The 26397-nt window shown below is 37.9% G+C and overlaps 1 protein-coding gene across 2 annotated transcripts in view; it reads right to left on the bottom strand.

Annotated features, from left to right (window-relative positions):
- KTN1 (kinectin 1) overlaps nucleotides 1-25906 on the bottom strand; it is a 105294-nt gene extending 79388 nt beyond the window's left edge. Inside the window, exon 1 of one of the 2 annotated variants that reach the window (XM_038544798.1) lies at nucleotides 25679-25906. The gene's annotated coding sequence lies outside the window, so the exon portion shown is untranslated. Of the gene's footprint in view, nucleotides 1-24760; nucleotides 24884-25678 lie in introns of those variants that run through there. The other variant, XM_038544792.1, reaches the window with a different exon arrangement.
- Nucleotides 25907-26397: the final 491 nt, after the last annotated feature.

Genomic DNA, 26397 nt, shown 5'->3' with positions numbered 1-26397 from the left:
CCACTAGGTATCACGTCACAATACATGAAATGGCCAATTTTTTTTAACCAAACTTACTTTTCTTCTTTTATACAAGAGATAAATCAATTTGAACAGCTTTTTAAAAGAAATTAAAAAGGATCTGCATAACTGAACGTTAAACCAGTATCTTCCAGACTTGTGCTTAACCATCAAGCCCAAACTACTCCACTTTCTCAGCAAACAACCTTGCTCATTTCAAAACATCACAACAGGTGATAATCTGGTTAAAAGTTTATGTCTGTAAAGAAATCTAACTTTTGATAATTAAATCAAAAACTTTAATGCCAAAAGCACACTTTAAATATGCAGTATTTAAAGTAGGCTCCACATCCAGCATGGAACCCAATGCACGGCTTGAACTCACAACCCCAAAATCAAGACTCCAGCTGAGATCAATAATCAGATGCTCAACCAACTGAGCCACCTAGTTGCCCCCAAATACTCAGTATTTCAAATCAATAGAGAATTTCTAAAGACAACATAATTCATCAAAACTGTTCAAAAATTAACATTAAAACATGAAATTCACATCAATAATGTAACTATAAAATACTTATACCATATAGAGAAGACTTCCTTCCCCTAACGTCTACAATCTTGACCTACCTTTACTTTTACTACAAGATTTTTGGATTAGAAATTACCATCTAATCCAATTAACCATTCAAAGGTTGGACCCAGCTGAATGGTCAGTAAGTTTCTGCTTGAAACCCTGGAATAAGCACTTCCCATAAGCCCTTTTTATAGATTTTGAAAGCTGTTAGAACATTTTTCCTAGTTATGATCCAAAATCTTATCTCCCTGTAACTTCTTCAACGGTTCTACTTCTTCCTAACCTCACCAAATAGATCCAATCCCACCACCAAAAAGAAGTTCTAATAAATGATGTCTGGTATCAATTCAATTTATCAGCAAACAGAAAACTTCAAAACCTGTCATCCCTTAGAAAGCCTGACTAAAGTTGAACATAACAGGCTGATAAAATAATGCTACGGCGTATCACCTTAGGTCACTCAACAACAAAAATACTAAAACAAAATGTTGTATTTATTTTTGCCTATTCCCAGGAAAGACATAACACTAAAAAACATCATTTCACAAACTAAACATGAAATGCAAATGATGAGACAAGAATGCCAAATATTAAACAAAAAGACTGAGGGAAATACTGAAAAAGCTTCAAAAGCTTCACTTAATGAAAACAAGAATTTGCCCAAGAACAGCCAAGTAGAGGAAACAGACCAAATTCATATGAAAACTTCAGTATATAATCAACGGGCCATTTCAAATCAAGATGTAAAAAATATAGATTATTTAATGAGTAGTACTGACACAACAGCCATTTTCAGGGGAAAATAAGCCATCAATAATACACCTCAATAATACATGAATCAAAGTTTTAAAGGGTAAAAAAAAATTAAACCATGAAGAACTAGAAGACACAAATGTATTTCTTTGCATTTTAAAGTAATCCTTGTCAAAGACTTTTCTGTGTCTCATGTAAAACCAAGCACCATAAAGGAAAAGACTGAGAAATCTGACTAGAAAACATCATAAAGATTTTTATGGCAAAAGAAAAATGACTAAATCCCTAAATTGGTGAAGGTCTGACTGCTTTAACTTACAAACATCACTTAAAATGTGATAAAAATAAACCCGAAAAGGTAAACCCAAAGGACATGTTTTAAAGGTTCTCAAAGGAAATAAAGATATCCAATAAATATGTTTTAAAAAAATGCAACCTCAGTCACATTAAAAAAAAATTCAAGTTTCTACTTAGGTTGGCAGGGCAGGAAAAAGTGGAAATGAGGAATTACAAAGGGGTACAAGGTGATGCATATATGTTCATTATCATGTTGTGGTAGTTTCAGCAATGTACACCTGTCAAAACTTATCACATTATACACTTTAAATATATGTAGTTTATTGTGTGTAGATTATAAAATAAAATCAATTTGAACAGCTTTTTAAAGAAATTTGATAAAGCTGCCTAAAAAAAAAAAAAAAAAAAATCAGGCATGGGACACAAAGTACAAAACCCAGTATTTTCATTTAGTGTTAGTTTGATTATTACTAGTGCAATCTCCTTAGAGAAATTTGGAGAAATCTTTAAGTATAAAAACAGTGCATAATCCTTGACAGGGAAAATTATTCCTTTCCTAGAAAAACTACTAGAAAAGAAAAACTACTAGATATCTATATTCTATAGTTATGATCACACAAGTAACACGATATACCCAAGAGTGTTCACTTAGCAATGTAACTTTGTAAAAAATAAAAAGGACTGTATGTCCAGCATTAGGGAAATGACTAAGCCTGTAGAAGAGCTTCACGTGTAATATGGTAAGACATTTAAAAGAAATATTGTACATAAACATATATAAAATGTAAGTTGCAGAAAGTATAGAAAGAAAATTATCTTTTATGGGACAGAGTCATGCTCATACATGCTTAGAAAACATTTAAGACACATCAGAAACCGATAACTCTATGGTGATTTCTGAGTACTTTTCTTGGTAACTTTTTGCTTTATATCCTTCAGAATGTTTACATTTTTCCATCATGCACACATAATACTTTTATAACACAATAGAAATTTAATTATATTTTTAAATTTTGAACTAATTATGACCTAAAATCAAATTGAAGAATCCATGTTTAGCATTATGAGCAAAAATTCTTCCAATTATATATAACAAAAATTGTTTTGCTCTAAAATAGGCAAGTCTTCTGGTATTTAAGGGAAATTCTAAGAAAGGGGAAAAATCAAACAGGAAATGAAAGTGTTAATAGCCATTTGAGAGAAAGAAGACACTGTGCTGCAGTTGGGAAAATGGAAATGAGATAAATATTAAAACTGAGACTTTCAAGGATTCCACAGTCAGTGAAGGCTAAATGAAGACGTAGAAATTCCCTATTTATACAAAGAAAAGAAAGACTTTTGCATGGTAGGAAAAGTGGGACAAGCTAACAAAAAAGTCTTCATAAAGATTTTGCAATCATAGGTTCTGAGATTTGCATCCACAGTCTCTTGCCAGTCCAGGTCATTCCCACTCCTTCAATCAAAAATATTAACACAAAAATGGTGCCAACATCATGAAATTCTCTGGAAAAAAATTCCTCTACCCAGTGTAACCTGCACAGTACAGTATTTGCACATACGCTCCTGATGAAGGTAAACTTACAAACAGGGATTATATCCCCAGAATCCCAAATAGAATAATGTGGTGAGAGTATAAAAAAATTTCAGCTGTTGGAAGCATAAAAGAAATCACACGCAAGAATTAAAAACTTATATATATATAAAAAAAGATCAGATTAGAAAGAATTGAAGAAACTAAATTGTGAGTGAGCATCCATACACATATGCACACACAGAAACACAGACTTTTAAAACTAAATGGACTGATAAGAATAACAGGAGAAGGAGCACCTGGGTGGCTCAGTGGATGAGCATCTGCCTTCAGGTCCTGCATCTGCCCTGGGTCCTAGGAGGGGAGCCTGCTTCTCCCTCTGCCTATGTCTGTCTCTACCTCTGTGTCTCTCATGAATAAATAAACAAAATCTTTAAAAAAAAAAAAAAAAGGAACAGATCTGATAAAAACTGAATGCAGCACAAAAGAATACATTAGAGAAAACATGAAAAAAATACTAATAGACACAAATGAAAGAATGAGAAAGTCCAAAAGGTCAAATGGCAAGTCAAGGAGAGAAGAGAATCAAGTAAGGTAGTATTTGTTGAGATAATAACAGAATTCTCAAAAACTATTGAAAGATAAGAACCTTCCAATTCTGGAAGGGCAACAAAATCTGAACAGGACAAACATATTTAAACATGTAGTAGTAAAACAATATAACAAAAGATGCAATGATCTTAAAGCAATAGAAAAAAAAAACTATAAAGGAACTAAATTAGACTTACATATTACTCAGCAATAGAAGCCAAAGAATAATGAAATAAAATCTCCATAGAAACAATTCCATTAACACGGAATTCCAGATCCAGCTAAACACTGGAATATCCAGTTTTCAGAAGCAATAAAGACTATCAGCTATAAACTGAACACCAATAAAAAATAAATTTATTATTAAAAAAAGACTATCAGCTATGTGTAACAAAAAAACTGCTGTTAGCAAACAAAAATACTTGATGTGAAATTTAATAATCCAAAACATAGTTTTTGTAAATGAGCAATACTTCCTACCAGAATATGACTGAGAATATTACAAAACACTTTCATTACATTAGGGATTACAGCCGATCTTTTTCTTAATGAACTTCTGCGAAAGCCAAGAAGAAAACTGATAGCAAAAAACTTTCTCTTCCTGGCCCCTCAATTACAGTGTTCAGAGCTTCCAAATACAGAACCATATAAAGTTAGAACAAAATTTCACAGTATTTTGCAATCAAGTGCACCAGAAGTCTGATTATTTTTTTTAATATTTATTTATTTACTTATGATAGACAGAGAGAGAGAGAGAGAGAGAGAGAGAGGCAGAGACACAGGAGGAGGGAGAAGCAGGCTCCATGCCAGGAGCCCGACGTGGGACTCGATCCCAGGACTCCAGGATCGTGCCCTGGGCCAAGGGCAGGTGCCAAACCGCTGAGCCACCCAGGGATCCCCCTGATTATTTTTTTCTAAGACAATACAATCTATTCTTCAGTCTACATTTCAATTTCTATACTTCTACAGTCTGTATTTCAATTTTTTAAATGTCATTCCACAATTCCTAATTCTTTTACTTAAGAGGAAGATATAAAGTCTATACAAACAGCAAAATTGTGAATAGCAAAATCTTACACATATCCAAACTGCAAGCACATATAAATTGATGGAACTAAAAAAGGGCAAGGCAACTACTTACATGTTTTCATTTTCGTATTTTTCTGCAACAACACTTACATAATAAATTGATTATTAATCCACAGTGATGTTAAACACTTTAAAAAATTAAGAAATGTTCCCATTCCCATTTACCAAAATGAAGCAGTATTTGCTTTTACATTAACAATCTTATAAAGTCACCTTTCTTTCAAACTGTACCTTGAGAACCACAGTTTAAAAAAAATTCACTTAAGACTTTACCTACTTCTTATACAAGGCTTACTCTACACCACTGGAAGTTTAACATGCCAAATGAATGAGTCTCCTATTGATCTGTACCTTCTCTCTTACTGTCTGTAAGCCCAACACGATGCTCCACAAATAGCACAGCATAAATCTATAGAGGAAAAACAAAAAGTTTCCCTCATGATACAAATAATTTCAAAACAGGGGCACCTGGGTGACTCAGTGATTGAGCATCTGCCCTTGACTCAGGTTATGATCCTGATGTCTTGGGACTGAGTCCCACACTGGGCCCCGGAAAGGGAGTCTGCTTCTCCCTCTGCCTATGTCTCTGCCTCTCTCTCTCTCTCTCTCTCTGTCTCTCATGAATAAATAAATACAATCTTTAAAAAATTTTTTTCAAAACATAAATAGCTTTATACAGGTAATCCTTATGAGCCCCTCCCTTTGGATTTTCTTTCAAAATAAACCTTCATAAATACAATACACATTAATCCTGTGTTCACTACTACTCTGAAAAAATCAAGGACTTTTAATCACAATATGGACTTCATTATAATGTTCTTGAAGATGAAGACGGAATATATAACAGAAAGTTAAAAATCAAATAGTCCAGCTAAAACTACCATAAACTGGAAGTGGAACTTTTGTATTTTAACACTTAAGCCTGCAACAGCCAAGAAAAAGAAGTTTTGTTTTGGTTTTTGTTTGCTGTTGATACAATTCTTTTAACTCCCAATAAGCAACCTAAACAACAACAACAACAACAAACAGTGAGAAAAGTTACCTAAGAACAATCTCCAAGAAAAACTCAAGTCTCTGAAATTTTACCAACTGAATTCCCACACTCTTCAAGTTGCTTTATAAATTATCTAATTAACATAATTGAAAACATTGAATAGTGAACCTTCAAAATTTGTGATTACAAAGCCTCCCTTCCAGACAACAGAAATATTTAATGATTCAAAGGTGACCAAATAACAGAAATCTAAAATATAGCCACAAGAAAACAATCCCATTTATAATAGCACCAGAAACAATACTCAGTAAACATAACCAGGAAGTGTGTACACTGAAAGGTCTAAGACAATGAAAGCATTAAAGATACAGATAAACGGAAAGGTATCACATGTTCATGGCATCCATAATGTCCTAGCCTTACATCTATAGATTCAGTGCAATCTCATCAAAATTCTAATGGTACATCTTATAAAAATAGAAAAAACAATCCTAAATTCATATGGAACCACAAAAGACCCTGAATACCCAAAGTAATCTTGAGAAAGAACAAAGCTGGAAGCATCACACTTCCTGACTTACAACTATACTACAAAGCTATAGTAATCAAAACAGTATGGTAGTAGAATAAAAACAGACACGTGAAGCAATTGAACAGAAACAAGAGCCCAGAAATAAGCTCACACATTATCTCTCTGGTCAACTAACATTAGACAAAGGTGCTAAAAAAAAACTCAATAGGGAAAAGACAGTCTCTTCAATAAATAGTGCAGAGAAAACTGGATATTCACATGTAAAAGAATGAAACTGAACCCCTAATCTTACAACAGTCACAAACATCAGTTAGAAATGAATTAAAGACTTAAATGTAAAACCCCTACAAGAATAGGACAAAGTTCCTTGACATTGGTGTTGACAGTGATTTTTAGATGGGACACCAAAAGCACAACCGACAAAAGCAAAAATCAACAAGACTACATCAAACTAAAAAGCTGCTGCATAGCAAAAAAAAACAGCAAAATGAAAAAGCAACCTACAAAATAGGTCCAAAATATATATAAACTATCAAGGAAGGAGTTAATGTCCAAATTACATAACTCAATAGCAAAAAAAAAAATTTTTAATTTAAAAAATGGGCAAAGGATCTGAATGGACATTTTCCCAAAGAAGATATATAAATGGTCAGATACATGGAAAGGTACTCAATATCACTAGTCATTAGGAAAATGAAAATCAAAACCACAATGATATATCACCTTGCACCTGTCAGAATGGCTATTATCAAAAAGACCAGATAACAAGTGCTGATGAGGATATGAAAATACCTGGTACACTTTTGGTAGAACGTAAATTGGTACATCCACTGTGGAAAACAGTACAGAGTTTCCTCAAAGATTAAAAATACTACTACCGGGAATCCCTGGGTGGCTCAGTGGTTTAGCGCCTGCCTTCAGCCCAGGGCATGATCCTGGAGTCTGGGGATTAAGTCCCACATCGGGCTCCCAGCATGGAGCCTGCTTCTCCGTCTACTTCTGTCTCTGTCCCTCTCTCTCTCTCTCTCTCTTTCTCTCTCTTTCATGAATAAATAAAATCTTTTTAAAAAAAATACAACTACCATATAATCCAGCAATCCCATTTCTGGGTGTATATTCAATGGAAATGAAATCACTATCTCAAAAAAATAGCTACACCTTCATGTTCATTGGTGCATTATTTACAATAGCTAAAATTGGAAACAACCAAAGTGTCTGTTGAGAGATGAATAGATAATGAAAATGGATAAAGAGGGACTCCTGGGTGGCCCAGCGATTGAGTGTCTGCCTTCAGCTCAGGGCGTGATCCCAGCCAGGTCTGGGGATCCAGTCCCACACAGAGCTCCCTGTGAGGAGCCTGCTTCTCCCTCTTATGTCTCTCTCTCTCTGTGTCTCTCATGAATAAAGAAATTAAATCTTAAAAAAAAAAAAAGAATGGATAAAGAAAACACACACACACTGGAATATTACTCAGCCATAAAACAGAAGAAAATCCTACCATTTGCAACATGAATGGACCTTAAGGGCATTATGCCAAGAGAAGTAAGTGAGACAGAAAGACAACTACTGTAACATCTCACCTATATGTGGAATCTAAAAAAATAAAATAAAAATAAATAAAAATAAAAACAAAATAAATAAAAAATAAAAAATCCAAACCTGTACATACAGAAAGTAGATTGGTAGTTACAAAGAGATGTGGGAGAATCAGTAAAGGTGGTCAAAGGATACTAGCTTCCAATTACAAGATGAGTATGTTCTGGAGATCTAATGTACAACATGGTGACTACAGTTAATACTCTATTACATACTAGAAGTTGCTAAAAAGAGTGAATCTTAAGAGTTCTCACCCGAAACAAAAAACACTGAGGTGATGGATATGTTTACTAACCTTATTGTGATAATCATTTGGCAAAATATATGTATATCAAATCATTACACTCTACACCTTAAATTTACCTAATGTTATGTCAATTACATCTCAGTAATGCTGGAAAAAATAAATAAAATAAAATATAGCCAAAAGAAAATGTTCCAATCCTATGGATACCCTGTTCTGCAGACAGTTCTTAGAAACTTATGTTTACACAACCTTAGATACTGCCTTCAAAAGACAGAAAGTACATAGCTGCCACAATCCTAAATTTCAAGATCCATGAAAGACTTCTATTTTAATTACAAGATGCCTGAGAGGTTTTTTAAGCTATACTGATTCCTATTTTAAGATTTTATCTATTCATGAGAGACACAGAGAGAGAGGCAGAGACATAGGCAGAGGGAGAGGTACCCTGCCTGAAGAGTTTAAAAAAAAAAAAAAAAAGTAAAACACTCATGTATTGAACATAGCAGGAAGTAGCCAAACTAAAATTGGTAAAGTTATTGTGGATAAATCCTGACAGTGTCACTAAAAAATTTAAGTGTATCAAAAGTCATTCACTATAAAAGAGTCATTACAATGCCTTTTTTTGAGACAAAAGGCTTACTGAATCAGGAAAACCCAATACACATTATAGAATATCTGATTTTAGCAGAACAGTTGATAAAGTAAACAAGCTATCCCTGGAGACAAAATAGGAAAATACTGAACATGGCTGAATGGTAGTACAAATCAGTTAAATGTTAAAAGATTAAATGATCATATCTCAAAGTTGCCATCTAATGGTTAAATGATTAAATGATCATATCCCAAAGTCGCCAGTTAATGGTTTAGAAAATGTTTTAATAACATATCAAAAGACTGTTCTTTGCCTGAACTTACTAACATTTTAATCAATTTTTGGATAGTAATACTTGCCAGTCTATAATGATGTGAATGTAAGAATATTTCAAAAGAGAAAAACAAAGGATAAACCAACTAAATAATATTTCATAAAAGATTTTTAGGGTACTTGGGTGGCCCAGTTGGTAAAGCATCCAACTCTTGATTTTGGCTCAGGTCATGATCTCACGGTGGTGAGGTCAAGCCCGAAACAGGCTTCACACTCAGAGGGGAGTCTGCTTGAGATTCTCTCTCCCTCTGCTCCTCCCCCCACTCACACTCACTCTCTAAAATAAATAAATCTTTTTAAAAAATAAGATTTTTATTTTCTACTTTGCCACCAAATTCTTTTAGTCCCCTAGCTGAAACAGCAGAAATTCCAAGAGCTAGTTTAGATAAGGAAGGATACAACATTATTTCAGTCTACAGACTTACCTCACATAATTAATAGTTCAGTTAACTAGTTTTCATCAAAATGGCTCTTGAAAAGTACTTTACTTTCCTTAAGATTTTATTTATTTGAGATAGAGAAGAAAGAGAGAGCAAGCACGAGCTGGAGATGAGGCAGAGGGAGAGGGAGGAGCAGACTCCCTGATGACCAGAGAACCAAACACAGAACTCAATCCCAGGATCCCAGATTCATGACCTGAGCTGAAGGCAGACACCTAACCGACTGAGTCACCCAGGAGCCCCAAAAAGTACTAATTTTCTAACAAGGGCTTTTGTGTGTGTGTGTGTGTGGTATTAGTGATTGCTCACCTAAAACACACACAAAATAAACATTCTATAATGAAATTTCAGTATTATTTCAGCTAAACACACAACTTATTCAACATAATGGCTTCCAGTTATATATATGTATGCTGAACTACACAAATTAGGTGAACCCGGAGCATTCTGCTTTGTATACATATCAAGAGGAATACAGAGCTGTCATCTCCTACAACTCCTTAGTCTTCTCTGCATATGTTCTATTTCCATACTGTTTATAGGACTCGTGTTAGGACTTTATTCCTCTAAAGGTGATGATCTGTGCCATAATTAGACTTTTAAGTGCAGATAAAAATGCAAGATAACCCTGAGCATCAAAAAGGCTGACATTAGTCAATAAAATGGTACAAAAATAATAGATTTTCCAAAGAGTGCGGCTCCACTAACCACCACCACCCAAGTTTTCTCTTCTTCCTTTGGCAAGTACAATATACCTTCATTTTATCAATTACATTTTACATTCAAAGTGTATTTATTTTCAAATTGTTTAAATTTACATAAACTCATCTTCACTGCTAAATTAATATTTTTATGTATGAAACTGGTTGGTTGAGATGGAACAACAGCATAATTCTCCATCAAAATTAATGGAAATATGTCTCCATGTAATGGCTTTTCACTTAGCAAGGTTTTCAAGAATGAACTCAGGACATTAAACAAAGGATAGGTCATGTGATTCTGAGTTTGAGGAAGAAGAAACCAAGAGTTCAGAGAGCAAGAGATACCAGTTTCACCTTGCAAAAATTATTCAGTCTCTTAGACTAGCAAAGGATACCTACACTCCAAAACAGACTAAAGAAACATAAGATGAGTGAGATCAACTACCATGACAAGAATCACACTTCAAGGCTTTTGGATTTTCATTGACTGCAATCACAACAAATCAGTGTGACACTAAAATCAATTTGTTCTTATAGAGTTAAATAATACCCAACAAGATTAAAAGAAGGCAGAGTTTTGCAAAGAGAACAGATAACAGAACTAGGGCAGTCAGGACACTGAGCTAAGCATCAAAAAAGAAATTAGGATTATAAGAAGTAATAATGAAGATGAAGATTTCCAATAAGGATGGTTCTATCCCAAACACTTAAAATGATGGAAAAAACATAAAGATCATCAAAGATATGGCTGAACTCAAAACTAAGATAACATCTCCCTGAATCAGAAACAATAAAAATCCAAAACAGTAACCAATACCTAAATGCAGTGTAGAAAAGAATGGAGGTGACGACCAGATCCTGGCTCTAGAATAGGCAAAAGTATTCAGCTCCTGCAGGTAACAGCAACAGAAATGAACCAGAATCACTACTTGACACCAAGGAGTAGGAATGGGAACAGGAGTTACACATGTTGTGGGCAGGAGGAGAAAGTGGGAAGGAGGGGAGGCAAAGAGAGAGATGAAAAATAACCAGGCTGCAAACCTATTACCTAGAGTTACAGCTCTATAAAAGCTCTGAACTGGAGAGGAAAAAGGACAAAACATCTAGCCTTACAGAAAATTTTAAACAACTCCTTATTATCAAGTATTAAGCCAGTATTCATATCTCCCCAACTACTTTGTAAATATCTTTTCAAAAAAAAAAAAAAATATCTTTTCAGTTATTCTGTGTTGACTGATTCATTTTATCACCTAGGCTTCTCTTTTTATTATTCGGTTTATTGTTCTCAGAATTTGGGGAGGTGGAAGAACCAGGGAGTTGGTCCTGTAGGGATTCCCAGTATGAATTTTGTGGATGGTATCTTCATAGTATTTAACAAGTTTTTATCCTTTTATTTCCCATAAATTGGTAAATTTAAAGGCTCCATCAGGGGGCACCTAGGTGGCACAGTCTGTTAAGTGACTACTCTTGGTTTTGGCTTAGGTTCTGATCTCAGGGTCATGAGATCAAGCCCCTCATGCTCAGGAGTCTCTCCCTCTGCTCCTCTCCTGTGTGAACTACCTCAAATAAATAAATGTTTAAAAAAAATAAAGACTACATCAGATTCAGGATTATGACTTGATTGTATATACGACTATGGCATAGACAGCATGGCATACTTCTAAAAGTAGGTATCTAATGTCCAGATGTCTCCCCCTTTGTAGTGACAATAGCAGCTACTGGTGATCTTTGCCTAAACATTAAGAGATACAAAATGGTGATATTCTATCATTCTTTCTTGATTTGGTAGACTACATCTATAGAAATTTCTCTCCTGATCCATTTGGTTACCCTGAAACACAAATTGTGGGAATAGGACAAATGTTTATTTACCACGTGTCAAAATAATAAGCTGGACCAAGAGCAACTAAGTAAAGGTTTTTTTAAGGTTTAGTTATCATGAATTCACAGGTTAAACATTTCATTTGTCAATTAATTAATTACTATCTTAATCGATGTTCAAATTCCCCCCCTTCTGGCCAATGGAATTCAAGATGGCTCTTGTGTTGTTTTGACACTACTACCCTCATAGCCTTGAGTCTGTCTATTGCTGCTGGTATGTTCTAGGCTGTGACAAACAGACCATATAGAGTAGTCCCCATGGTCCCAGCCTCCTGGTAGTCTCACCTTTGTTCAACCTCCTCCTATTAAGTGTGAGACCTGTAACTTGCTTCTAATCAATAAAGTAGGGGAAAGGTAATAGGATCTAAAGGATTACATATACATGATGTTACCTAAGACTATAACCCATTTTATTAGGACACTTTCTCTCCCTCAACGGCTTTGAAGAAGCAAGCTGCCATGCTGTAAGCTGCCTATGAAAAATGGCCATATGGCAAGGAGCTAAGTCAGCTGCCTGGACAACAACTAGCAAGAAACTGAGGCTTTCACTCGGGCAACTTTCAAGGAAATGAATACTACCACCAACCACTTGAACATGGAAGCAGATCTTTCCCTAGCCTAAGCTTCAGATGGGGCCCCAGCCCTGGTCAACTTGGTAACAGTTTCGTGAAACACTGTAGATCTAGTTAAGCAAGGACCCAGTTAAGCAAACTCCTGACCCACAGAAACCATGGTATAATAAATGTGTGTTGTTTTAAATATATAACATGTGTTCTCTCTATAACCTTATAGTAATATTGTAACACAGAAAGTAATCTTTAATTTGTAGGTTCAGTCTTATACATTTCCTGCCTTAGAAAATGCCCACTCTAAGCACTAGTTTACTTTTGTCATGAAAGGTATTTAAAGACTACAATATAGGTACCAGGAGTGTTTTTTTGTTAATAGGTTGATCATTGCTTCTAGGTCTTTTTAGTCAACAGAGCCAAAAAATGCATACATTTTTAATAAGCTAAATTACTGCATGACTCATACAGATCCTTTCATTCAAACTTAGTACTATAGCATTTCTACATATTTCACTGACCTTAACACTACATCAGTTTTCAACAATGGCAAAAATCTGTTTTCAACAATACCAATGTAATCACTCATTTCATTTGGCCCACAATGCACACATTACTTAGTACTGGAATAACAATGTATATGTTACTACCAAGATTATGACTGTAATAGTTCAACTTGCTTTCCTTTTTTGCCATCCTTCCATTCTCTTCCCAGAGTACATTCTAATTGGGACATATAGTCAAGTTACCAGGTTTTAAAGTCACACGGCATAGTTCACTCTGGTGTTCACCAAGTGAATACGAGTAAGATTCAGTGGTTTCACTTAACTTTGACTTGTAGAGATTTTTAAATTTTTGTTTAATAATTATGTAAAATATTTAAATGGCTCCAAAGTCAAGTCTTAAGAAAAAAGAAAATTCAAAGCATGGATTATACTCTTGTACTTTCTACACTATGCTTCTCTCCCCCATAAGTAACCATCATTTAGATTTCATTTCTCTTCTACTTTTTTAAAGCCATTTTTTCTAAAGATTTATTTATTTGACAGAGAAAGCGAGAGAGCGTGAGAGGCACGAGGCAGCAGGAGAAGCAGGCTTCCCGCCGAGCATGGCTCCATCCTAGGACTCTAACATCATGACCTGAGCCAAAGGCAGACACTTAACCAACTGAGCCATCTAGGTACCCCACACACACACACATTCTCTTCTATTTTTAATAAGAGCAATAGATATATATACATATATATACACACACACATACACACACACATATATATTATCTTCTCCTTTCTTATTCTTAGTACATGATTGTATATTAAAAACACTTATAACCACTTCTTTCTTTTTCTTTTTACTGTGACTAGAGGTATAGTGAGTCTGGGTGAAACTGATAATAACTTAGAATGGTACAGGGAGTTAGCACTGATGGAAAAAAAAAAAAAGTGTTAAAAAATCTCCAAGCCTAACAAACCAAAATTCCAAACCACAGGAAGAAATTGATGGGGGTGGGGTCAATAAAGTTAATTAACACCAAATGGTATTAGTTTTATAAAATAGTCTTCACAAAGATTTTTAAATTTGAACAAGTTGAAGATGTTAGAGAGATAAGAGATTCCTTTTTTAAAGTAGCAAAAAGATTACAGAGAAAAAAAAAAAGAACGGAAACAGGTGTATTTGAAAAAGCAACTCCCAAATCTAAGAAATGAAAACTGTAGATCCTGGCATATAGATTCAACAGACAAAATGGAAGTCTACGCTGAACAGAGCAGAATTGGAAACTACTACAGAGTACTGACTGAATTCACCTAGTATGAGGCATAAAAAAACAAAGGGAAAAAAACTGAAAGAGCAATTAACATACAAAGACCCCACTTAGGTCTTTCAAAAGAGAAGTGAAAATAACAAGCCATATTTAAAGAGCCAAGAATTTTCCTAACTTGAAAGATTGGATTCCTCAAATTATACATATACCCTTAATACTAGTTGGATATAGATAAGTTTGTCCACACTTACAGGGCACTGTGGTGAAATTGCAAAATACCAAGCACAAAGAGAAATAATTAACCAGACTACTTCACAACAATGTCCATAACAATTCAGGAAAACCACATACAAACACTGGCATCACTAAAATGTTTACAAATCTCTTATAATGTCACATGGGGTGAGTGAAGATGTTCAAGTTACCTATACTTTGGGCAGCCCCAGTGGCTCAGTGGTTTAGCGCCGCCTGCAGCCCAGGGCGTGATCCTGGGGACCTGAAATCAAGTCCCACGTCAGGCTCCTTGCATGGAGCCTGCTTCTCCCTCTGCCTGTGTCTCTGCCTCTCTCTCTCTCCTCCCTGTGTATTCTCACGAATAAATAAATAAAATCTTTAAAAAAAAAAAAGTTACCTATACTTTATCCATACTTTAACATTCTTACATAATTATTTTCTTACAACTCTAAAAGCAAGCTATAGACCGTGCACAAAACTATTAACTCAAAGACTTATTTCAAAGCATCTAGTAAATTCACACATTTTAGCCTTAAAAAACAAACTGAAATGCTAAGCAGTAAAATTTTAGAGAAAACAGTAGCATAAAAAAGAAGAAATAAAAATCAATTCTAGGCAAAGAATTGTGAAAGACAACATAAAAGGACATATAAGAGTACCTTTATAACATTGAGGTAGAGAAAGATTTCCTAAGACACAAAGTATAAATCGTAAAAGGAAAATACTGATAAATTCAACTAAATTAAAAATTTTAACTTTTATTAACACACTATACAAGAAGACCAAAAAAAAAAAAAAAAGATGACAAGTCACAAAGTGAGAGAAGACATTTGTGATACTAATCAGCAAAGAACATATTCAGAACATATACAGAACTCCTGTCAATCAAAAAGGAAAAACAGGGGCACCTGGGTGGTTCAGTGGTTGAGCACCTATCTGCCTTTGGCTCAGGTCATGATCCTGGGGTCCTGGGATCAAGTCCCACATGGTGCTCCCCGCAGGGAGCCTGTGTCTCCCTCTGCCTATGTCTCTGCCTTTCTTTGTGTCTCTCATGAATAAATAAATAAAATCTTTTAAAAAAACAAACAGATAAACAGCCATTCCAGAGAAAAGAAAAAAATGGCCAGTACACATTAGAAAATATGTCTCCTCTCAGTAAGCATTAGTGCAGAATCCACAAGGGATCATTTCATTAGGGTATCTAACTTTAGTATTTGCCAATTTGGAAACCACCGAAATGCCCATGAACAGGTAATAAAGTGAAAAATACTCACACAATGAAATCTCCATGCAGCAGTGAAAGTGAATGAATAAGAGCTATATATAACATGGTAGAAGAATATCAGGACCATAAAGCTAAGGGTAAACAGAAGTTGTAAATAAACTCATTCAGAAGGATCTCATTTATAAAGTTCAAAAACAAAACAAAAAAAAGTTAGGAATATATGTGGCAAAACTAAAAAAAAAAAAATTAAAAGGATAACATTCTTAACTGGATATTAGGTACAGGCTCTTCACTATATCCTTACTCTTTATCTTACATATATTTTATGAATATTTTTATGTACTTAATTTTAAAAGAAAAAATTTTAAATAAAACTGATGAAAGGTACACAGGTATTTGGTACAGGGCTATTTCTTTTATATTTAATCTTTAAATTCTAGACAGTCTCTTGTATACCTGAATCATTCAATATGTTTTAACTCTCAACAAAATAAAAAGATAACAAGTACAAAGAGGTAAACATAAATTTAAAACTAACAATCTGGGCAGCCCGGGTGGCTCAGCGATTTAGCGCCACCATCAGCCCAGGGTGTGATCCTGGAGACCCAGGATCAAGTCCAGCGTCAGGCTCCCTGCATAGAGCCTGCTTCTCCCTCTGCCTGTGTCTCTGCTCCCGTCTCTGTCTCTCTCTGTCTCTCATGAATAAATAAATAAAATCTTTTAAATAAATAAATAAATCTATGTAACAAGCAAACAGGCATATGCTTTCCTGCTTCTTAATTTTATAAATTATGACAGTGCTAAGCACCTCTCGAAAGTTATACTACAGAACAAATCCAACCCCCACTTCCCTTTTTAATTTTTTTAAAAAAAAATTTTTTTTAAAGCAAATACTTCAAAATATAAGAAAGTTCTAAAATCTTTACAAAAATACCCAGGATTTTCTTGACTAGCACAAAGCTACCTTAAGAAATCAGATATAGTAACCCAAAGTAATAACTGCTGAAACTCCCTCACAAAAAGTAGTATGTTATTTTAGAGGCACCACGTGGCTCAGTTGGTAAAGTGATTTGACTCTTGATTTGGGGGTTGTGAATTTAAGCCCTATGCTGGGTGTAGAGATTACTTTTATTTTTTGTAATTTTTTTTATTTATTTATGATAGTCACAGAGAGAGAGAGAGAGAGGCAGAGACATAGGCAGAGGGAGAAGCAGGCTCCATGCACCGGGAGCCCGATGTGGGATTCGATCCCGGGTCTCCAGGATCGCGCCCTGGGCCAAAGGCAGGCGCCAAACCGCTGCGCCACCCAGGGATCCCCAGAGATTACTTTTAAAAAGATAAATAAAATCTTTTGAAAAGCAGTATGTTATTTTAAATGCTGCTGGGATGTTTTGCTTAAATAAAACTGAAAGCATATAGAATATAATTACTCATTTATGCCAGATAAATAATGCGAAACAAGGAGACAAGAATTCAGCCTTACTGAATTTTACAGTTATTCTATGTTTATTTATAAAGTATTTCTTTTATCCCCTACCCCTATCGGAGAAGGTAAATGCATGGGTTATATCTTCCAAGGCTATGGAATATATATGGGTTATATAATTCCAAGGCTAATCTTAAGTGTATATTTTACTTGAAAAGTACCCCAAAAATTTCAAGTCCAGAAAGACTTCATTCAAGTTAAAACTAAATGTAATTTTTCAGACACTCCCCCACCCCCAACCACCAAAGGAGCAAAAGAACGAAGTCACTTTTACAAAGGATCCAATTTAAACTTAAAATTACAGTTAACATCTAGGTCAAGCTCAAAGCGCTTTAAGAAATGACTCCCATTCATCAGGAACAGTGTACCAACCACAAGTATTATACACCATAGTACCTGAAACTACCCAGAAATGAAGAGTACCAAATGATATGACAAGCTTGAGAAATTCACATCACAGAAATCAAAAACGTCAGTCAACCTCAGACATTCAAGTTATAAAAACTGTAGAAGAATTATAGAGCACATTTCAAATAAACATAACTTCCCAATAAACTAAGTAAGTACAGGTCAGAAGCAACATAAATGAATTTAACCTGTGTGTGGATATTAAAAATATAAGAAAACATCTTAAACGTTCAGCAACACAGCATTCAGAACACTTGAGAGCTTTCGATGTACAGCTTAGCTTGTTCAAGTTTATTTCAAAGATAACTAGATCTCAACACATGTAATCACTAAATTATGTATACATTTTACTCAGAACACTTACATTACTGATCAACAAAGTTAACTGGAACTGTGCACAGATATATTTTTGCTGAAATTCGTGTATTAAGTAGTTTTCCATTCAGCTCTCAAGAGTAACCCAGAAACCCTTACTCTCGAAGTCTCATTTTACACGGCATTTCACGTAAATCAACTAGCAATACTATAAAGGAGAATGGCACAAAGAACTAGCAGAAGGCTCAGTGAGTCCCAATCATGTTCAATCAAGCAACTCATTCATCATCAAATCGAATGCCACCCACTTGGGACCCCTGGATGGCTCAGCAGTCTAGCACCTGCCTTCGGCCCAGGCCATGATCCTGGAGTCCCGGGACAGAGACCCGCATCAAGTGCCCTGCACAGAGCCTGCTTCTCCCTCTGCCTGTGTCTCTGCCTCTCTCTCTGTGTCTCTCATGAATAAAAAAAAAAAAAAAAAAAAAAAAAAAATGCCATCTACCAGAAATATAATTCAGTAGTAAACAAGACAAAGTTCCTATGTCATAGTGCTTATAAGTGACACAGCTATCAAGCATATAAATAAACAATACTACAATGTTAGGTAGTAACTAATCAATGAAAAAATGTAAGGCTGGGATAAAAAATAGAGTATATATTTTAAATGGGGTGACAACAGTTGGCCTTTCTGATATAACCACTGAGCAATGCCTACAAGATCACATGGCAGTAACTCATAATACATACTCATAGGAACTGAAACTGAAAAGACTTCTTGGAATCTAAAAAGATCACAGTCTACCTATTTTCTAAAAAGAAATATAAAAAAATCTGTAACATTAATGTAGCTTTCTAACACCTAACAGAAAATTGCACAGAGACAGTACTTTATTTACTTTTAAGTAATCTCTATGCCCAACGTGGGGCTTGAACTCATGACCCCAAGATCAAGAGTGGCACACTCCAAAAAAAAAAGGGTGGCACACTCCACCAACTGAGCCAGCCAAACACTCCATTATTATTATTGGTGGTGGTTTGTTGTTATTATTGTTTAGAAAGCATTCTTACAAAACAGCTCAATGAGTGAGGATGGACTCTAGAATCAGAATACCTCAGTTCACATTCAGGTTCTTCCTCTTACTTGCTCTCTGGACAAATTATTAAACCTATCTCCCTAGTTTCCACCAAATAGTACCTGTCTCATATAAAATTGTTTGAAATGACAAAATATAGTTCTGCACCTAAAGTGTTAACAGAGACTTACAGCAAATAAGCACTCTAATAATTAGCTATCCCTTATGTAGCAACTAGTAAGATAATACAAGCCAGGCAAATGAGCCTTAGGGAGGTTAACACACAGTAAGGGGTACTAACTAGCAAAACCAAAACTAAGCTCTTCAGACTCCCTAGTACCCATGCTTTTTCCATTACGCCACACATTATACATAGTGAAAAAAAGAAACTTGCATAAAATCTGGGAGTTATTAAAGTTTAAGACCTGTAGATCTCTACGTATGGACTTCTAGCTTATTTCACTAGACCAGACTGTTTCCCTGGCAACTTAAATGACTCATGCGCAAAAATAAGTAATAATTGTCCCATGTTCTCCAGTGAGAATGTAGCATAACATCAGGCCTCTTGATAGACAATTACTAAAAATCATTTAAGTTCTGATAACTAATCATACATTTTAACTAACCAGTCAAAATAAAGAAATGTGGATTAAGGACATTTTCCTCTAGTAATTGTAGGCTAAGAAGCTATGGCCCTTATGAAATGTATTCAATATGGAAGCTATCTTAAAGGACCTCTCTCACTGGAGTACTGACATCCTTCCCCTTGGTAAAAATACATGGGCTGGTGTCTACAGAAAGCTAAATGTTCCTGGTGAGCAGTCTACTCTCCTATACACTCACTTATTTCTATAAAATCATTAAATAGTAGAATAAAAACAGAAGCTGTTATTTCTTTTAAAACTATGTTACATTCTTTGGAAGGCCTTGATGAATGAGTGGAAAATCCAGAATGATTTTTGACTTGGAAAGTTTCCCAGTGCCTACATTTTCATTCCATTTTAAAGAAACAAATACTAGAAACCAAAGGCAATGCTTTTAGGGTACGATTTATAGAAAAAAAGATCAGGAACCCCTACTAAAGACAAGAGATTGATCCAAATAAAAAGAAAGACAAAAATAAATGTTTTAAGTTAAAACAAAACACTTAAGGTACACAAATATTTGAGTTTGTGTTTTAACCAACTTTTTAAGTTACCTAACCAATGAGCCTAATCACAGAGGGAAGGTCCAGAAGAGTTCCACATCACTACCTCCACCAAGGTATTCCCAGAGGCCTCCTGCCACTTTTCTTTGGTTCTCTGTTCCTAGGAAATGAGCAAACTGAAAACTATATGTGTTCAAGAATGAGGTATCATAGTAAGAAACTGCAGGATAAGGAATTAATTCACATATAATGAACAGATAGTTATTTAATAAATCTTTATTGAACATCTGCCCAAGACTCTTAGGATCCATCAATAAACAAAACAGACAAATGGCCCTGCCTTCACAGAGGTTACATTATAGTATACGTTTGGGGCAGAAAAGAGAGCGAATGAATACAATCAACAAGGAAATTATATAGTGTGTTGGAAGGTGGCAAGTGCCATGAAGAAAACAGAGCAGGATATAGGGACCACTAAATAGGGGAGTGCAGCTTTATCCTTTTTAAAGATTTATTTGAGGGATCCCTGGGTGGCGCAGCGGTTTGGCGCCTGCCTTTGGCCCAGGGCGTGATCCTGGAGACCCGGGATCGAATCCCACATCGGGCTCCCGGTGCATGGAGCCTGCTTCTCCCTCTGCCTGTGTCTCTGCCTCTCTCTCTCTCTCTGTGACTATCATAAATAAATAAAAAAATTTAAAAAAAAAAAAAAAAAAAAGATTTATTTGAGAGAGAGAACCCATGTGCACATGCATGGGGTGAGGTGGGTGGGGAGGGGGGACAGAGGGAGAGAGAGAGAAAATCTCCAGCAGACTAATTCAAGCAGACTCCCCAGCTGAGTGCAGAGTCTGACTAGGGAGCTCCATCTTGCCACCCTGAGACCACCACGTGAGCCAAAACCAAGAGCTGAATGCTTAACCAACTGAGCCACCCAGGCACCACAGGGGAATGCAGATTTAAATAAAGCAGTTAGACTTTTTTAAAAACATTTGGGGCAGCCCCGGTGGCCCAGTGGTTTAGCGCTGCCTTCAGCCCAGGGCGTGATCCTGGAGACCTGGGATCAAGTCTCACATCCGGCTTCCTGCACGGAGCCTGCTTCTCCCTCTGCCTGTGTCTCTGCCTCTCTTTCTCTCTCATGAATAAATAAATAAAAATCTTAAAAAAACAAAAAAAAAAATTAGAAGGACAAAGATTTGAAGGAGTTGGCCATGCTGATATCTTAGGCAAAAAGTGATCCAAGGAAGGACAACAGTCAATTTAAAGGCCTTATGACAGCCAGTGGGGCTGGAGGGAAATAAGCAGGAGGCAGAGTAGTAGCTAACTTGAGAAGTAAAGAATAGGAAGAGTAGATTCTATAAGGCATTGCGGGCCATACGGACTTTGGCCTTTACTCTGCATAGGAGAAGTCACTGCAGTGTTTTGAGAAGTGATAGGATCTGTTTGCTGAGTTGAAAGAGACCTAGGGAGCTAGTGAAGAAGCAGGAAGACCAGTCAGGAGGCTAATTGCAGAAATCTAGGTAAAGATAAAATGGCTTGAACCAACCTAGCAAGCAATACAGGTGGTAAGAAGTGACTTTATTCTGGATATATTCCCCAAGATGAGAAAGTCAAGTGTAACCAACAAAAGAGTAAATCAGGAGTGACTCCAACTTTTTTTTTTTTCCTTTGCCTGAATGTTGGGTGGGGCTGCCATCAAATGCGATAGAGCAGACCAGACCGCAGGGTTTAAAGGGAAAAATGGAAGGTCAGTTTGAGTGGACTACTTCAACTACAAAAGGAAATGCAGAACAGGTTGTCTGCAGTAAAGAAGGAAAGCCTGGCTTGGAAATATAAATATGGAAGCCATCAGCATATAGGTATTTAAAGCCATGACACTGGATGAGATAACCAGGGAATATAAAAAGAAAAGTGAACCAAGGCCTCAACACTTCCACTTCAAGAGTAGAGGATGAATCATAAGGCAGAAAGACCAAAGCAATTAGTGAGAGAAATCCAAAAGCAATGTCCTGGAAGGAGGGGAATATAAACCAATTAAGTTCCACTTACTGTACAAATCATTTTCTGAAACCAGATTTAAGTTAAAAGTTCTTAATCCACTTGTAGCAGTTAAGGTGACAAGTAAAATAGCAAATCACAACGTTTTCAAAAGGAGGAGAACATTTCTTAAATAATTACTAAGAATATTCTATTTCCTATTGGGAGTCTCTACTAAAACTACTCTTAGTACTAAAAGTACATTTTGCCTATTTTATCTTTTTAACATTAAAGTCTATACTAGGGATCCCTGGGTGGCGCAGCGGTTTGGCACCTGCCTTTGACCCAGGGCGCGATCCTGGAGACCCGGGATCGAATCCCACGTCAGGCTCCCGGTGCATGGAGCCTGCTTCTCCCTCTGCCTATGTCTCTGCCTCTCTCTCTCTCTCTGTGTGACTATCATAAATAAATAAAAATTTAAAAAATAAATAAATAAATAAATAAATAAAGTCTATACTATTGGAGGAGAGGATAGCCTAAATGGTTTGCAGTGCTCTCTCTCTATCAAAGACCAATATATATTATATATATATATATATATATATATATATATATATATATTTAAATAGCAAGTCAACAGTCTGGCATGCAAACAATTATAAATTGTCATTACTTTTCTTTTTCTAGAGTTCAGATACAGCAGGTTAAGTTAATCAAACTCCTTAGGTTCATAGTATTTAAGATTTTTCCCATTTAATTCTGTTTATAGAAAAAGTAGCTTATACCCTTATCTAAACCAATGTTTTCCCTTTGATTTGCACATAAACATTTTTCAGATCAGAACATCCAAAGTCATGTTCACAAAAATTGAAAAAGAAAGCAGTGAAACTCTATTTATGCATGAGTGATTAATCTCATTTATAGAGAACCAGTTACTTGCTTCTAACCTCTAGGCATACTCTGGATTTAACTAAATCTTAACTATATAGTTATATACTTCGAAATAACATAAAAACAAAGAGTACAAGAACAAGCAGTTTCTAAGATGTTAACCTCAAATAATTGAATGTTCCTGCAAAGCACGGTCTCTCCATTTCTTTATTACATATTAGAAGTCAGATTCCCTAAAAAACCCAAAACCTTCCTGGAAACATTAAGTTTACTAACAATTTAAATTTTTACAATGTATTATGAGATCTTTTAGATTACAACTTTCTTTGCTATACAAAAATTATAATAAACATTCAATTAAAAGTACATCTTCCATATTTTTTCAAGTAAAATTCAATTTTTACTTTAGTAACAGTATAACAATCTTAACACGAATCCTTTAGAAGTTAAGCCTCAAAAAAGCTTTCACTTCTCAGGCCCTTTAGAAAAGCTATATTGACTGTTATTTCACATCTAATTATTAAAACGTTTTCCCTACTGAAAGTAGACTCAAGCCTACAAACTAGAAGACTTGGGATGAGAGACTGAAGAAAACATCCACATCAAGCAGAAGCGACACTGATGCTAAGGGATGATACAGAAAAAAGTCCTATTAATGGCTATTCATAATGTTGACCCTGAGTCTTCAAGAAAGAGTTAAGTAATACTGGATGTCCTGTATCATTTTTTTTTTGTCCTTTATCATTTTAAAGTGCTTAAATACATTGAAGAAAATTTTTCATTAGGCTTTCCTGTATTTTAAGTTTCAGTATGAGTCTCAGAAAGGTAAACACTTCATTCTCCAAGCACACCTGACAGAGATACTGTTATGACTGCTCATGCAGCCAAATTAGAAAAGTCATTTCTAATTCAACGTTACAGAGGAAAATGGATTTTTTTCTTAGAACCTACAAACAATAAGCCCAGCTATGTCTTGTTAGATCCTAGAACTAAAAGGAGACGGGGGCAGCTTGTTTCTTAGAGAACACAGTAAACACGCAAGTCGGTAGTAAAGCAGGGTATCCATCCCAAATACAGGTCAACTCCAGAGTGCTCAGTGTTATCCTTGGGAAGATCATTCCGTTTCTCCTGAGAAACCGTTTTTTGGCCAAGCCGGAGACAGTGTTGCCATTTGCCGGCTAGGTGAGGTAGAGAGAAAAAGCGCAACCTAATTTAGCAAGAATTCAAACTTTAGGTCTATTTCTGTGCAATTCGACATGCTTCGTTTACCTCAAGGTACTGATCTACGGCAGGGTACGGGTGTCCAAAATTTTCAGGACTTTCCACAAAGCATCTCAGAAAAAGAAAAAGAGAAAAAGAAAAAAAAGAAAAAAACCACAACTCTGAACAGCTAGCTCTTTTAGGCAGTGCTTATTCACAGGTCTGCTAAGGAATCCTCTTCTGATCCAGGCCCGACTGCGAATTTCGATTCCTCCCTCCCTCCCTCCCTCCGGAGCGAAGGAATGGCTAACATTCAACAGCCCTCTTTCACCTGAGCAAGCTGCAGCTGGCCGGGGTCAGGATGCCGCTCCCCCGCGACGGGAGCCGCTCGTCTCCGCGGCACACACGCTCCTTCGAGACAGACGTGCGCGGCGGCACATCCCACCCCAGGTGTCTGATTACCCAACGACTTTTCTAGGCTGCCGGTTTGGTTTTCGGCCGAGATGCCCAAACGCCAAAAAATCTCATTGTTGGAAAAGGAGGGGGGAGGGGGAGGGAGGGGGAGGGGAGGAGGGGGGGAGCCACTGAGGAAGGACACACCCCTCGGGGAGAGGAAGGGGTAACTTCCCCCGCGTCTCGAGGGCGGGCCACACATTTTCCCCAAGTCCCCTCACGCCGCCTTCCCAGCCCCAACCGCCCCCCGCCGCGACCCGGGGACACGCACTCGGCGGTGGGAGCGGGCCTGGGAAGGCGGCCAGCGCCGGTCCCCTCAGTATCCGGAGGGGCAGCATGGCGTAAGCATGGCCCAGCTCCGGCCCGGGGACGGGCTCCCTCTGTCCGGCGGCCGAGGCGGCGGTAATCCGCCTTCCTCCTGGGGGCCCCGAGGCCCAGCTAAAAATAGGCGCCTCGGTCACCCCAGGGCCCTCTCGGGCCAACCTCGCACCCGGAGACGTCCCCAGGGGACTCCGCAGCCGCGCGGCCGGGGTCGCGGTCGGGGTCGGGCCCTGGGCGGCCCCTCGGAGCCCCGCCGCGGCGGCCCGGCTCAGGCAGAAGCCCCACCAGCGGCGCCCCGGCGCCCTAGGCCTACGCGGCGGCGGCAGGCGGAGTCCGGGCCCCGGGCCGCGCCCCCCGTGCGGCGCGGCCCCCCCCCCCCCCCCCGACACCGCGGCCGGCAGCGCCCTCTCCCCCGCCAACCCCGCGCGGTCCCCGCGGCCGGCGGCCGGCGGCCGGCCCGGCGCGGCCTGCTCACCCTTATCCTGCGCAGCCGGGGACGGAGACCGGGAGGACGCGGCGGCGCGGGCAGCACAGCCCGGGCCGCCCGCTCCGAGGCGCCGCCGCCGCAGTTGCTCAGGTGCCGTCGCGCCGCCCGGGAGGAAACGGGCGGCTGCGGGGCGGGGCGGGGCGGCCCCCGGCACGTCCCGGCGTCTGGGCCGGCGGTGCCGGGAGACCGGCCTCTTAAAGGCACAGGCGCCGCCGCCTCGGCCCCGCCCCCCTGCGCGCGCGTCCGCCAGCTCCCGTGAGCCCCGGCGTGCTGCAGGCTCGGGATTCCCGGCTTCCCCCACCCGGGCGGCGTCCGGCCGCTAGGCAGCGGGTGGGAGCGCAGGGTCGGGAGGCTCGGCGCGACTCCCTGCTTCATCCCTTAGCCCCGCTCTGGTCCTCTCGCCCTCTCCCTCCTTCGCCCAAAGCTGGTTTCGTCGTGCACGGCCCTCCCACTGAAGAACCACCTGGCCCCCTACGCTGGATGATTCTTTTTTTTTTTTTAAACCTTAACCAAATGGTACCCGATTTCACCCTGCCCGTCCTAGATTCCCTCCCAGAAATCACTGGGAAACGAAATCTTCCCCCTCCTCCGTCTCCAGAGTTTCTCTGAATTCTCCTTCGGGTAACCCCAGCTTCAGGCGGAGAGAGAGAGATTAAAAACCGACCCAAACAAATTGTGTGCAAATATTATGAAGCTGTTGTGCCTGC

This window comes from Canis lupus, chromosome 8 (genome assembly GCF_011100685.1).
Source record: "Canis lupus familiaris isolate Mischka breed German Shepherd chromosome 8, alternate assembly UU_Cfam_GSD_1.0, whole genome shotgun sequence".
NCBI classification, from domain to species: Eukaryota; Metazoa; Chordata; class Mammalia; order Carnivora; family Canidae; genus Canis; species Canis lupus.
This window is presented reverse-complemented; position numbering and strand designations above follow the sequence as displayed.